The 12,713-nt window shown below is 48.7% G+C and overlaps 1 protein-coding gene across 2 annotated transcripts in view; it reads right to left on the bottom strand.

Moving 5' to 3' along the window:
- Window positions 1-12,713, bottom strand: part of LOC146192592 (ADP/ATP translocase) — a 34,826-nt gene that overhangs the window by 11,655 nt on the left and 10,458 nt on the right. The gene's annotated exons all lie outside the window — the stretch shown is intronic.

Raw genomic sequence — 12,713 nt, 5'->3', positions numbered from 1 at the left:
AGTCATTATATAGCCCTAAAACAAGATTATTTGCACCTCCTCACCTTCAGCCGCCTTATTTGCTTTGTCTTACAGCTCTGCTCTTGGTTTAGTGACTTCAGATAAAAATGGAATTGCATAACTTCACTATGCGAAGCGTCATTTCTATATCATGGGTAGGACATCGAGGCTCAGGAACCTACGCGCTTTGAAAAAAAAAAAAAAAAAAAAAAGAAAAAAGAAAAAGAACCGCAAAATCACGGATGCTGCTTGCATTGATCATAGATCTTGAACTAAAAAAAAAAAAGTGTGACTCTTCCAGCGTGTTTACGAGCTCTGCAAGCTCCGCAAATAGATTAAGAAGACCTCCGTGGTCTAAGTTTGAGATGAATTCATTTTCTTCTTTTTGTACGCGCGTAATTTGCCCTAAATGAAATACGCAGAATCAGTACTGTATTTTGATTTGTGGATGAACTTTCAAGCCACATATACTGCAATATAAGCTGCGACCTAGAATTGTGCCTATAGTGGTGTACTTATGATCATCTGGAGGAAGGGCATTCAATGTAGCTTCGATGTCCTCGAACATTCCCTTGTGAACCAAACGGTCAAGCTCATCAATCGGAAAAGGTACGCAGTGAGCAAAAAAAAAAAAAGACAAAAAAGAGAGCGTTCAGTAGGGGAGGGCACAGGAGCCAGAGGAAACGAACTGGAAACTGTGACTGCGCTATCTGCAGACACGTGTTATCCTGCTTGACCAACCATCAACAACATATACGACAGAGAAGCAATGCGATGCAGCGAAATTCACGCAGGACACGAGCCTTTCCTCTGCGGCGTGCGTGATGTGTTCGTGCGATCTGACAGCGCCACCTACGCTTTTCATCACTCCGGCGAAGACCGCACACTTAGGGTTTCGGGGAATCCCCCTAAACTAGGTGGCGCCGACTTCGATTATAGGAGTAATGACCCCCCGCTGCACTAGCCAACCATTGAATGCAACAATCATGGCGACGATTAACGGGCTACTCGATATTCGATACGCGTAGAGTGGGCGCCGTATCCTGCCTGATAAAGCCAGGGGCTTTACTGTGTTCTTCAAAACGGGAATTCACGAGGCCGTTACCCCCTCCTTTTTTTTTTTTTCGCATGTTCTGGCGCAGGCTACAGACTCTTGTTTCTTCATTTTTGCTACCAATGCCGTTCAAAATTTCTTGCCGCATATTAAACATCGGACGGACAGAAAGCTTTGCGAACAAAGTGTCGGCAAAAGCGAGCGTACGCCCCGCCGGCGTGGCGCAGTGGTTTAGGCGCACCACTACTGTTCCCAAGGATGCGGGATCGCATCCCGGCCTCGGCGGCCGCTTTTCGATGGAGGCGAAACGAAGAGGCGTCCGTGCGCTGTGCGATGTCAGTGCACGTTAAAGAACCCCAGGTGGTCGAAATTTCCGGAGTCCTCCACTACGGCGTCTCGTATAGCTTGAGTCGCTTTGGGACGTTAAACCCCCCAAACCAAACCTAAATCGAGCGTGCGAGTTCAGCTACCGCGCGATTACAGCGACAGAGAAGGCAAGCGCAATTAAGCTGTATTTATTTCTAGATTTTTATCTCCAGCGTCTGTCCTGCCCATATGTGTTCTTTCTGTGAGACAAGGCCGTCGCTTTCCGGTAGAATAAACCAAGCTGAATATCTTCACCTATGCATTTTTCAGGAGCGCGTGAAACGTTTTCAGCTCGCGTTCCAAAGGGTTCAAAATGCGATTCACCGCGATGCCTGTTCCATCGTCAGTCACAGCCGAGGAAGTACAGGCACGTCATCCGGAGGCGAGTCGCAGCTGTTGCCCGGAACGCTGCCACCGCGCACCGGTGACGTGGGGCTGTTTGTGGTGCTGCAAGGGTGGCTGCGCGGAGAGGATCGTGCCCCTGGCGAGTGACGTCACGGTGGGCGCGTCCGCCGTTGCGCGTAGCTTGCGAAACTCCTTCCAGCCGGTTCAAAGTGCGCCTCACGTGCGTTGCACGTGGCGCTCAGCGTCGCGGAAAGTCGGCCGACGCTGGAGGCCACGCATTTGTCGAGTACGTCGACGGCGACCGAGTCTCCCGATTGAATCACACCTGTACGAGTCTTGGCAATGGTGGGAGCTCAACTCAGATGCCATTCGCAAAAAGAGCTTCCGACAAATAAACGGTTCGGAGTTGGGGCAAGCTGATGGTCCGTTTCACCAAACGGCGCAGGAGACACGCCACAGAAGAACCCTGTGCTAGTCGCTGTTCGTTCATCAACATACGCCATTCCGGAATTTATTCTCAAGCGCTCACGGAGTTCGTGTTCCATTTCAGTCTGGCTGGCGTTACGCTAGGCGCCGGAGGAGAGATCTTGCGCGCAGTTTGAGGCAAGTGTCGAATTACAACACAGGCCCCAACTAGTCCAGAGTTCTGTTTTCTCAGCGTCCGACAACGAGTGGTTTGTTTCATTGCCTGCCGGCAATAATGATTACGCACGGCATCGTCCACTCGAGGCGTGATGCCAGTTTTGAATGAATGAATGAATGAATGAATGAATGAATGAATGAATGAATGAATGAATGAATGAATGAATGAATGAATGAATTTAGACAAAGGGAATTCTTTCGGCGTGGATGGGGCCCTCAGTCCAGGGTCCCAGTGCCCTTTGCAGTCTTGCGCGCTCTGACGATCGATTGAGCGCGAGCCGGACAGCGCAGCCTCCCACTGCTCCGGTGTTGGTATGGTGTTTATTGGCGCTGCCTGTGTGTTGTGACTAGGCTACGATCTCGTCTCTCCTTGCAACGTGGGACCAGCCTTTTTCCACGCTGGCGCGCACTCAGCTTGGCAACTACCTGTTTTCCACCTGTGTCGCGCCTGTAATGAACCACGGTTAGGAGCCGCCAGACGCCATAAAGAAAAAGCAATCGCTTTATGAGGGGTTTCCCCAGGAATCGGTATTAGAGCGGGGGTTTTGGTAGTCACTTGTGGAATAATAATAATAATAATAATAATAATAATAATAATAATAATAATAATAATAATAATAATAATAATAATAATAATAATAATAATAATAATAATAATAATAATAATAATTTGTTACGAATCAAGAGAGTGCGTTCGGAAAAATGATGGGACGTCTTCACTCCCTTATGTGGGCAGAGAAGTTATTTTCCCGTTATTTGCCAGTTACATGCTCTCCGAGTAAATAACTACCATCTCATAAACTAATTATTGTAAAAAAAAAGTATGCAAACCTATAAAGGGAGAAAATGTATATCATTTTCCAGACTCCGCATGGTGCCTCGGTGATTGATAATAAAGCGATAAGAATGCTGGAAAGTGAGCATATGTGCTAAGGAAGACTGTCGCATTAGTTCACAAATTTTGAAATAATTGGGCGCTTCTGAATTTATGCATGCCAGGCTGGTCCTATTAAAAAACCTGCGCATACTATGAGTTCCGCTCAGCACACAAGTCAGGATCTATCTGTCAGCATCTTGGTTTGGCATGCGGTCGCGTTTTACTGGTCAGGGAAATATGTTTAAGAAAAGGGAACGTAAGATCAGCTCGTCTGTTCTACATTATAGGCCGGCATTATCATGACGTCATCGCGCTGACGTCATCAAAAGACGTCAGTGTGCTGAGTATTATTAGTGCTCGTATAAGGGAACACTACAAGGCCGGAATGAATACGGAATTTTCCACTACTGAGTCCTTCGGAGACAGTGACCAAGGAGGGACAGGGGGGGGGGGGGGGGGGGGGGGGGGCGATTGCCACTCCAGAAGATTTGCCTGGCCACCAGAAAAACGAAGCTAAATCAGCGCTTAACCAAAGACGTGGAGCATGCTCCCTGAAAGTACAGCCCAAGCGCTTACCGCTGCACTTTGTTTTCTTTATTTCACCCCCCGTCGTCCTCTACTACGCGTTCTATACCGCTCCGCTACGAAAATGCTGGTGCCGTGCCTGCTCCTGTTCCTACAACCTAAACCTTCATCGTCGTCATCTGCCGTCACTGCCGGACGAATGCCTTCCCCATACACCTCCAACTAGCCCTGTCCGGTGCTAGCTGCATCCACTTGACCTCTGCGAACTTCTTAATCTCATCCATCCACCTGCCTTTCTGCCGCCCCCTGCTACTCTTTCCTTCCCTTGGAATCCAGTGTGTTATCTTTTTTTTTTTTCGAAAAGTTTACCGCAAGGCATCAGCTGAGAAAGGGGGAATGGGATGCAGAAGATAGAAAGTTAAAAGAAGGAATGATGTCCAGTTGCGCTTAGGCATTCGCAGAGGTTGGCGGTGTAGTGATTGTCCATTGTCCATTTCTCGTAATCACAATCGCGGTTCCACCGGGCCCACCTTCATGAGTAGCCGTTGTCTAACCGGAGTCGTTGCTGAACACGTCAAAAACAAGTGACGCACATCACAGATTTCAGGTGCGGTGTCACAGTGAGACAGTCACTGGCAGATCTTTATCACGCCAACGATGGGTTATCCTGTCGGTTACCCTCTCTTCGCACATATCCTGCCCATGCCCATTTCTTCTTCTTGATTTCCACTAGAATGTCAGTAACTTGAGTTATTTCTCTGACCAATCTTCGAGCTTCCTATCTCTTAATGTTACCCCCACCATTTTTCTTTCCATAGCCCTCTGTGTTGTCCTCAACTTAAGTAGAACCCTCTTTGTTAGCCTCCACGTTTCAAGCCCAGTGAGTACAGGTAAGATCCCTATAAACCAGGCCCATGAAATATCCCTCGTCTAAAGAGGAAAAGCAGTGTAATTTATTTATCTCATCATTGCGCTTTATGTATTTGCAATAGATAAGATGTATATGCACCACATGCAAGTTCGTATGACGACGTATCGAACCAATTGTGTCCGACCGTCACGGGACCGACGATTACATGCCTCGATAGGAGGCACGGTGGCTGCAAGATAACGAGCGAAGTGGAAGGAAAATCGAGACAGCGCGTGTCGGCCCCAACCACTGGCCGCTGCGGAGAAGATGGGAGAACGCCCGCAGAATGCGTCAGGTTTGTGGGCCACAGCGTCTACGGGGCTGTCTGCGTCACATCCCTTATCAGGTGCTCCACCGGGTTTGAGGACACCGCCTCATTACACGGACCCTTCTTCGGTGTCAACGACTTCAGCAGATAAAAGAGGCCGTGATTGCGTGGACAGAGGTTCGCTCCTCTTCTAGAATGCAGATAAGGTTACTGGACTGTGTCAGGGTAAAAATGAAATAGGAGCGATAAAAAATGTGGAATAGAGCGCAAAGCTTTAATAGTTTTCTGGCTGGGGGAACGCTGCCGCATTCGTTCGCTAAGCTTGATGGTTTTTGTGATGATGGTGGTGATTACGATGATGTTAGTGTAGCATTGATGACTTTTTATGCCGCGTACACACATTCGCCCAAAGAGCGACATGACAGAAGGCGTTTTTTGTCTAAACGGGGTTTGGTCAGAAAACCGTATAACCAAGAGTAAAGATACGACGGGCTTCCCAGCAGTGGATCCGTCCGAGATAAATGACACTTGGTGGAGCAGCTTCTTAATGAACCGGAGAACTTTATACAGACTATATACAAGAGATGATACAAGAGTCAAGCCGGATTTGCTTCCCCAAGGGAGCAACAATCAGAGACGAACGGCAACTGGCCGCGCCGGCCGCTAAAGCAGAGCAACCAGGGACTCCGCGTCCCCGCAGTCGGGCTGGCGCCTCTTGCCCCAGCTCCAAAGCAACCACTACTCCCAGTGCTCGCCAGCACGAGCGTCCTCACGCAAGGAGTAGCTCCAGCAAAAGACACCCGGGCGCAGTCCCGCGCTCCTGAGATGAACCGGGAGCATGCCCCTTTCCACAAGTAAAAAAAATAAAAACACATTTACTGCAAACTGTCTCCTCGACAACCTTCGCAAAGCGCACCAGATGCACGCTACACATCGCAGTGCAGCGCGACAAAAGCCTGACCCCCCTTTTCGGGTTTTATGGCCTCCGGTCGCTCCCACTCGTGCGACGGCACAGCGGGAGACCGCGCTAATGAGGTCCGAGGAGAGGCAAAAGGGACGCTTCTCCTATCTCCAATAGCAAAGGGAAAATAAACTCAGAGGGGGGTCCGAAGGAAGCGCTCGCATTTTAGAACTAATGCTCTCCTTCTAGGAACTAGAACGCGACACGCAGTTCAACACTAGGCCACCCAGCTGAGAAATTCTCCCAAAACACAAGTACAGATATACATCAACACATACACGAGGGTCTGGCATAGAAACTTACACAGACAACCCAACAACCACTGAGGCCGAACAGAGCACGGGCCTTACACCAAGCACTTCGATTAAGTAGAGCACATGCAAGGAAAAGGTATGTGCTCGACAGGTATACATACATGACTGTACCTACTTCAAAGCCAATGGATGCCCGGCGGCCGAATTCCGAAGCTTCGACGAAACTTTTGTCTCAAATCGTTCTGGTTGGCATGCTTGATCAGCGCATGCCTTATGCCACTGTGAGTATACCTTCTACTCACTAAAGGAAAAATAATTCTCAAAAGCGTGCCAGGTGTACAGTAAATGAAAGCATATATTAGTTAGAAAATGCAATTCTGTCAGAGAAATGACGAAAACAGAAAACTTCCAAGGGCTTGAGAAACTACAGGTCCGAAAATCTAGTCGACGGCATTCTTAGGTGAATATCTTGGGTACTGCCGATCGGCGTTTCCGTCGGATTACGTATTTTTCACATCGAGGTGCTAATATCCCTGTCTTCTAGAGAAACGAAATGACCTCACCCGAACGGCACTGTGCACAAATGATGCGGTCTCGCCTAGGGTAGCGTTTTTAGATGAAGCGTATACACCTAATTCAGAAGAAGACGCTTCGCTGTCACCCATAATTGAGAAAAACGGTGTGGGGTGTTCTTTGCGCAGCGTTCAGTGTGACGTCATACTATTTTGATCCCCGTTGGGCATCCATCTGCGAGTCAAGTCAGGGGCTACTTTGCGATGGAGATACGAACCTACAAAATATGCGCACCTCCAATTGTGTACCGTTCACTGCAAGTGTAGGCGTCCACTCTTAAGTGAGACAAAATCGAAACCGTGCCCAGCCGCGGTGGTGCAGTAGTGAGACGCCCGAATACTGTGCCGGAGTACCCGGGTTCGAACCCGACCACGGCGGCTGCGTTTCGATGGAGGCGAAACGAAGAGGCGTCCGTGTGCTGTGCGATGTCAGCGCACGTTAAAGATCCCCAGGTGGTCGAAATTACTCCGTAGCGCCTTCACTACGGCTCCTCTTTCTCTCTTTCCACTTTCACTCCCACCTTCATCCCTTCCCTTACGGCGCGGTTCAGGTGTCCACAGAACAAGTGTGTGACATGACAGCGCCAATTATTATTATTTAAAATCTAAACTACCTAAAGTCGTTTAGCACTTCGTTAAACTCTGCATCAGTCTTTGCCAAAGGTTCGCGGAATGAAAACCGGTATTTAAGGAGCTATCGCGTGTTCACACAAGACGAGGCTTAAACTTCCTCCAGACTTTTTATATCATTACACAGCTGTTCGATAGCGCATTCCATACAAGTATCCAAATGGACAAAATATAGCAAGCAGTGCGTGATCAAGTATATATGGTTACTTATAGGTGATATGTTTGAAAGTATTACCAGATATCAGCCGATAATACAAACGACTTCAATGGATAAATCGTCTGAGCTGCCTGCATCCTGAAATGTTCGATGTGCTCCTACACGATTGCCAAATTTCAGCCTCGTCACATTTAGACCACACAGCGGATGTCTGCATTCAGTTGAATTTGTACGCATATAGACACGTGTTTTCCGAATGGGACTGGGATGAAGAAAGGAAGGAGACTTGAACTTATGAAAAAGTGACGCTGGAATCAAAATATTTCAAAATCCAATGCGAGCACGGCGAGACAGCAAAGGTATCGATCACGAGCAACCAGTTATATCCCGGTCGAAGCCGTCGCGCGTCCATTACAATCCCGCAGCTTAAATATATAAATGGCTCGCAAGTCGCACGACATTCAGTTGCATATCACTAAGAAGTGCGTTGTTCATGTCGCAACTCCGCTCAGTACCAGGCACTTAGCTCCTTCGTGGCGTTTCACAAACCACGACGACGTTGTGTTGCAGACGTGCGATGGTCGCGAGCTGCCAGCCTTGATAAACTATGCGTCCGCGTAACTGGCTCCAAGGCTTCGGACGAAGGAACGGAGCTCGAGGATCGGGATTTTCGAGCCGCGTGCCGCCGAAGAACGTTGACGAAGCCGCCATGGCCCGTTTTGGGGGAGCCTGCAGTGGCTTCCTCTTTGAGCCACTTATGCAGGCGGCGACGACCAATAGCCACTGCGAAGGGCATTTCGATATGCCCCTCTCGCTGCGATGACGTCGATGGCGAGGTCCGCTCGCGTCATGCAAAAGTGATATGCATACCACAGGCGATAAGACCGTGAGGCGGAAACGAGATTCCCGTGAATGGACAGCGCACCGCCCCGGCCTTGCGTAAAGACATGGGATCTTTCCGCTACCCCGTGTGAAGTAAGCGCTTTTGCAGATCGAGTCGTTGACCTCGGGCGCTCGCGTTCCATTGCTCTACGAGCGTTGTAGGCTTGGATAGCAGCTTCGCTCCGGGGTACATTTACTGCATTTCAAAGTCTTCGTCGACGGACGCACTCTGCGTCTTCGGTCGGGCGAAGTAGCAGCGTGTATGGACGCCCACGACTGCGACGCAGTGAGATGTGCTCGCCTTGCGCACCGTTCCCAGCTCAGACAGTGTGGGTAAACTGGCCCAAGCAGCGCGGGCTAAGCCAAAATGAAAGCATCACAATGACGCCTCGCAGCTCTGCTTTCTAAACACACTAGTGCTAACACAGCACTGTATACCAATTTCGCTGACGTCAGCTTGGGCGCCATGTTCGTGGACCGGTAACGCAGCAGTAGATACCAGTTTGTCTAATACGCTAACTATGAAGCGAAACTAGTCTTGTGCACCGTCATAGCGCCCGTGACGTCAAGTGCAAGTCAATTGTAAGCCTTATTGTAAGTAGATTCGGTGGAGGAGCGCCCATGTACGACAGCTGTGAATGGGTCAAGACCGTATTTTTCCGAACAGTAGATGGCGCGTGACGCCCGTGTCCCAGCACATTTAGCGAGCAAGCTCAAAATGAAAGCGAAGGATATTTTTTTCTTCTTGCATGCGTTTCGCTGGTGCCCTTCCCAAAAAGAATCTGCCTCTACATGACATCCACAACTCCGTTCTCAATCAGACTTTAGATCTTAACAATGTATGTTATCTCGAAGTGAATCCTTCGCTCAATCTGAGGATGTATCTAACGCGGCATCTAGCTTGCCACGTACCGAGATCGAAACAAATACAAATCATTTGCCTAACAAGGAGTTACTGAGATCGTGGGCCCCAGAGGCATTCCAACCAGTAAACCGAGCGGCCCCAGCAAGCAGGTTGCTGCAGCGGCCTCGAGACGACGTCGTGGCGCCAGCTGCCTGGCTGCTGCGGCAACACTACTCGTCATGGCTGCGTTCTCCTACGCAACCACAACGCCATCCGACACTACATCCCCCCCCCCCCCCTTCATCTGAGGTCTGCCAATATTCGATACCTGCGCGAACACAGGTGACGTGACCGATTGAATTCAGGTGAGTTATATACTCGAGGCTCGAGACCGCTATGCGCCCCGGTGTTGGTGTGTGAAAAAAAAAAAAAAAAAAACTCAAAACACGAGCCTCCACCACCCCAGCAACGAAGTTGGGCCTATCCGCGTCTTTCACTCTTCCCAACGCTAGCGCCGAAGAGAAAGCCCCGCTGATTGGTAGAAAAGTGCGGGAGGACCCATTGGTCTTCCTCTTTCCCTTTTATTACCACTTTTGATGTGACGTCTCTTTATATACTATTCTTTGTGCGAATAATGTGAACAGTTCTCCTAATGCTTTCCTGCTCCTGAGCCCATGTCGCATCTCTGCATCTCCGCTCATGTGTGTCAGCCCCTTCGTTCCTATATACGTGTATTCGCTAATCATTTGTGCCTCTATTGCGGTGCACGCGCACATACTTATTACCATAACATTCGTAAGATATCACGTTATTTGAAACACCACCCGTGACCCGACACCGATGTGGATCCCCTTTTTAACCACGTAGTAGAAACGTGCTTGCGCGGCGTGACGGGATGCGAAATTCGTGAAAGGCTGGACTACGATCTCCTCCTTCCATCGTAAAGGCTGCCACTCGGCCATTTCAGGTGGTCTTGTGACGTCACAGAACCCGACGACCAATCAGAGCATGGATCATGTCACCAGCCAGAGCTATATGCTTGTGATTTTTCACTCACAATGCCGACGCCGCATTTTCTGGAAAAGTGGGAGAGGCTGGGATATAACGAAAAACGTCACTAAAGGCTAGGATATAACGAAGTGTCTAACGAGTCATCATTGTTGCGTAAGCGGATCTGAGCTGAAGAGGCGTATGCTTTCACATTTTGTCCGCACCGATCCACTTGATCGCACTGAATGAAGTTAATTTTAAAAATTGGTCTAATAATTTGTTAATGCAAAAACATGTATGTGAATTAACTTCTCATCATTGTAAAGTGCAGCCTTATGAAAATAAATTGTGTCTAAAATTGCATGAAAGCCTGCATCCAGCAAGAACTCGTTAATCATTTTCTTCCCCCCCCCCCCTTTTTTTTTTGCGCCAAGTAAACGATGTCGCGGAAAGTTGAAGTCAAGCCGACAGACCTTTTCTTGCTTTTTTTTTTCTTCTCTCGTCTATTTTTTATTTTCAGAGAGGGCCCATACATGCGACTATTAAAGTTTTCACGCAATCGGCAAGGGCCTATATGTGTATCAGGTTGCGGGGCAGTGTACTAATGTGACAATGCTGAAAGGTCGCGTTTCTTGTAATTCGTAAAGAAATTAATTACTTATTTTAGTTACTAGCAGGAAGCGAATATTTAAGTGGCCTTTCTGTTTCCGACTGATCATGATTTAGGTTAACGGGCATGGAACTGCGGATGAGGTATACGCAACAATGACGGCGTTCTTGCCATCTTGGAAAACACAGTGGATGTACACATGCGAAAATAACGATAAGTGATGACGGCAATGTTGATCATATATTAAAACATGAGCATATGGTACTGCTGTGGGCTATGAACGCGAGCAGTGGAAAGCTCCCTCCAGTCGCGTCATCGTCGATGCGTCAAAGTTATTTCTTCCACGAGGCTGCTCAGTGCCCAGCAAGCGCATCGTGTTGTCGGCGTGTATCTTTACGGCCGCCCGAAGCAGCCGACGACGACCCACGGAAAGCGCTGTCGATTCGTCTATAGTGCACCAGCCACAGAGGCCATGGTACTCGCTGAGACCTCATACGCGAGACGTCATGGCATCGCGCACTGTCGTGTTTGAGAGCGTTGTCTGCTAAAGTATATATGCAGAATTTGTCAAACAGTTCACTGAGACGATTGCTGGCCACACCGGATGTCTCGAATTTCATCCTTTGCCAATTGCATCAAATCTCCGATGGTAGCAGGCACTCCAGTCTACACCACTCGAGAGCTTGAGGAGTGCATGCTATGAGCTCTCTCCCTCTCAGAAGGAAACACTGTACTGCGTATTTCCCTACACCGTGCGTACGTAGAGTTCAGCCAACAAGTGCGTCCATGATTCTGGAATGCGTTGCAGCCGGTGACAACGCCTTGTCGAACTGATTGGCACAATAGCGAGCCGGGTTTTGTCACGCGCGAGCGTCCCGAGGTGAACGAATACACGGTGCATGCATGCCAGCATCCGTGTCAGCTTGCTTACATAATACATATTCTCAGAAGCCGCGTTCATATATATATATATATATATATATATATATATATATATATATATATATATATATATATATATATATATATATATATATATATATATATATATATATATATATATATATATATAATATATAATATTGAATGCTAAGACCGGTTGCCTATCATTTACATTCATTAATGTTGGACAGGAAGGCCGAGAGACTTGGACTACGCTTCTAGACAACTATCTCGGACGCTTTGCTGAAGACGTTAAGGCTTCGCAGTCATGTCACGAGCTCTCTTCATAGCTGGCTTAGCCGGTCGAAAGCAGTGCAATGTTCGATAGGGGCCGTCACGTTGCACATGCAAATAAGGCAGCGCACGCGCCAAGTATTCCGCTTATTCAATTCCTTTCGCGGTGCTCGCCGGCTGCCCGTCCCTTTCCGGCTGGTATAGAACGTGAAAGGCTCGCAGAGCGCGAACAGCGGGCAGCGTGCCCAAGAGAGCGGTTTCGAAAGCGATCGAAGTTGGGACCCCCTCGCAAGTCAACAACCGCAGAGCAATAAGGCTCGGAGGCGTCTCCGCTCCTCCGGTTTCGTCACCGTCCGCGCTCTTGTCCCGATGCAGGTGCGCGGTCGATGCGCGAACTTGTACACGAGGCAGAGCGGGAGACAATGCGTCTTCGACTGTTTCTTTCACTGCCAATTATTTTCTTTGTATTTCTTTCAAGCACTTTGGCCGCGAGACAATCGACGCAGGAACGTGGAACGACCGTCAGAAGAGCCGCAGCCTCTACAGCTTTAAAGCCGAGCATCTTGAATGGTATGCGAAGTCAAGCTGACAGGGACGGTCAAGGAACGTACTTCAGGCAGAACGAGCTTTCGCTTTCCTCAAGAAAAGAG

This window comes from Amblyomma maculatum, chromosome 4 (genome assembly GCF_055883805.1).
Source record: "Amblyomma maculatum isolate TAMU_Amacu chromosome 4, ASM5588380v1, whole genome shotgun sequence".
Taxonomy (NCBI): Eukaryota; Metazoa; Arthropoda; class Arachnida; order Ixodida; family Ixodidae; genus Amblyomma; species Amblyomma maculatum.
Note: the sequence above shows the minus strand (reverse complement) of the source record. Positions and strands in the feature narration are given on the sequence as shown.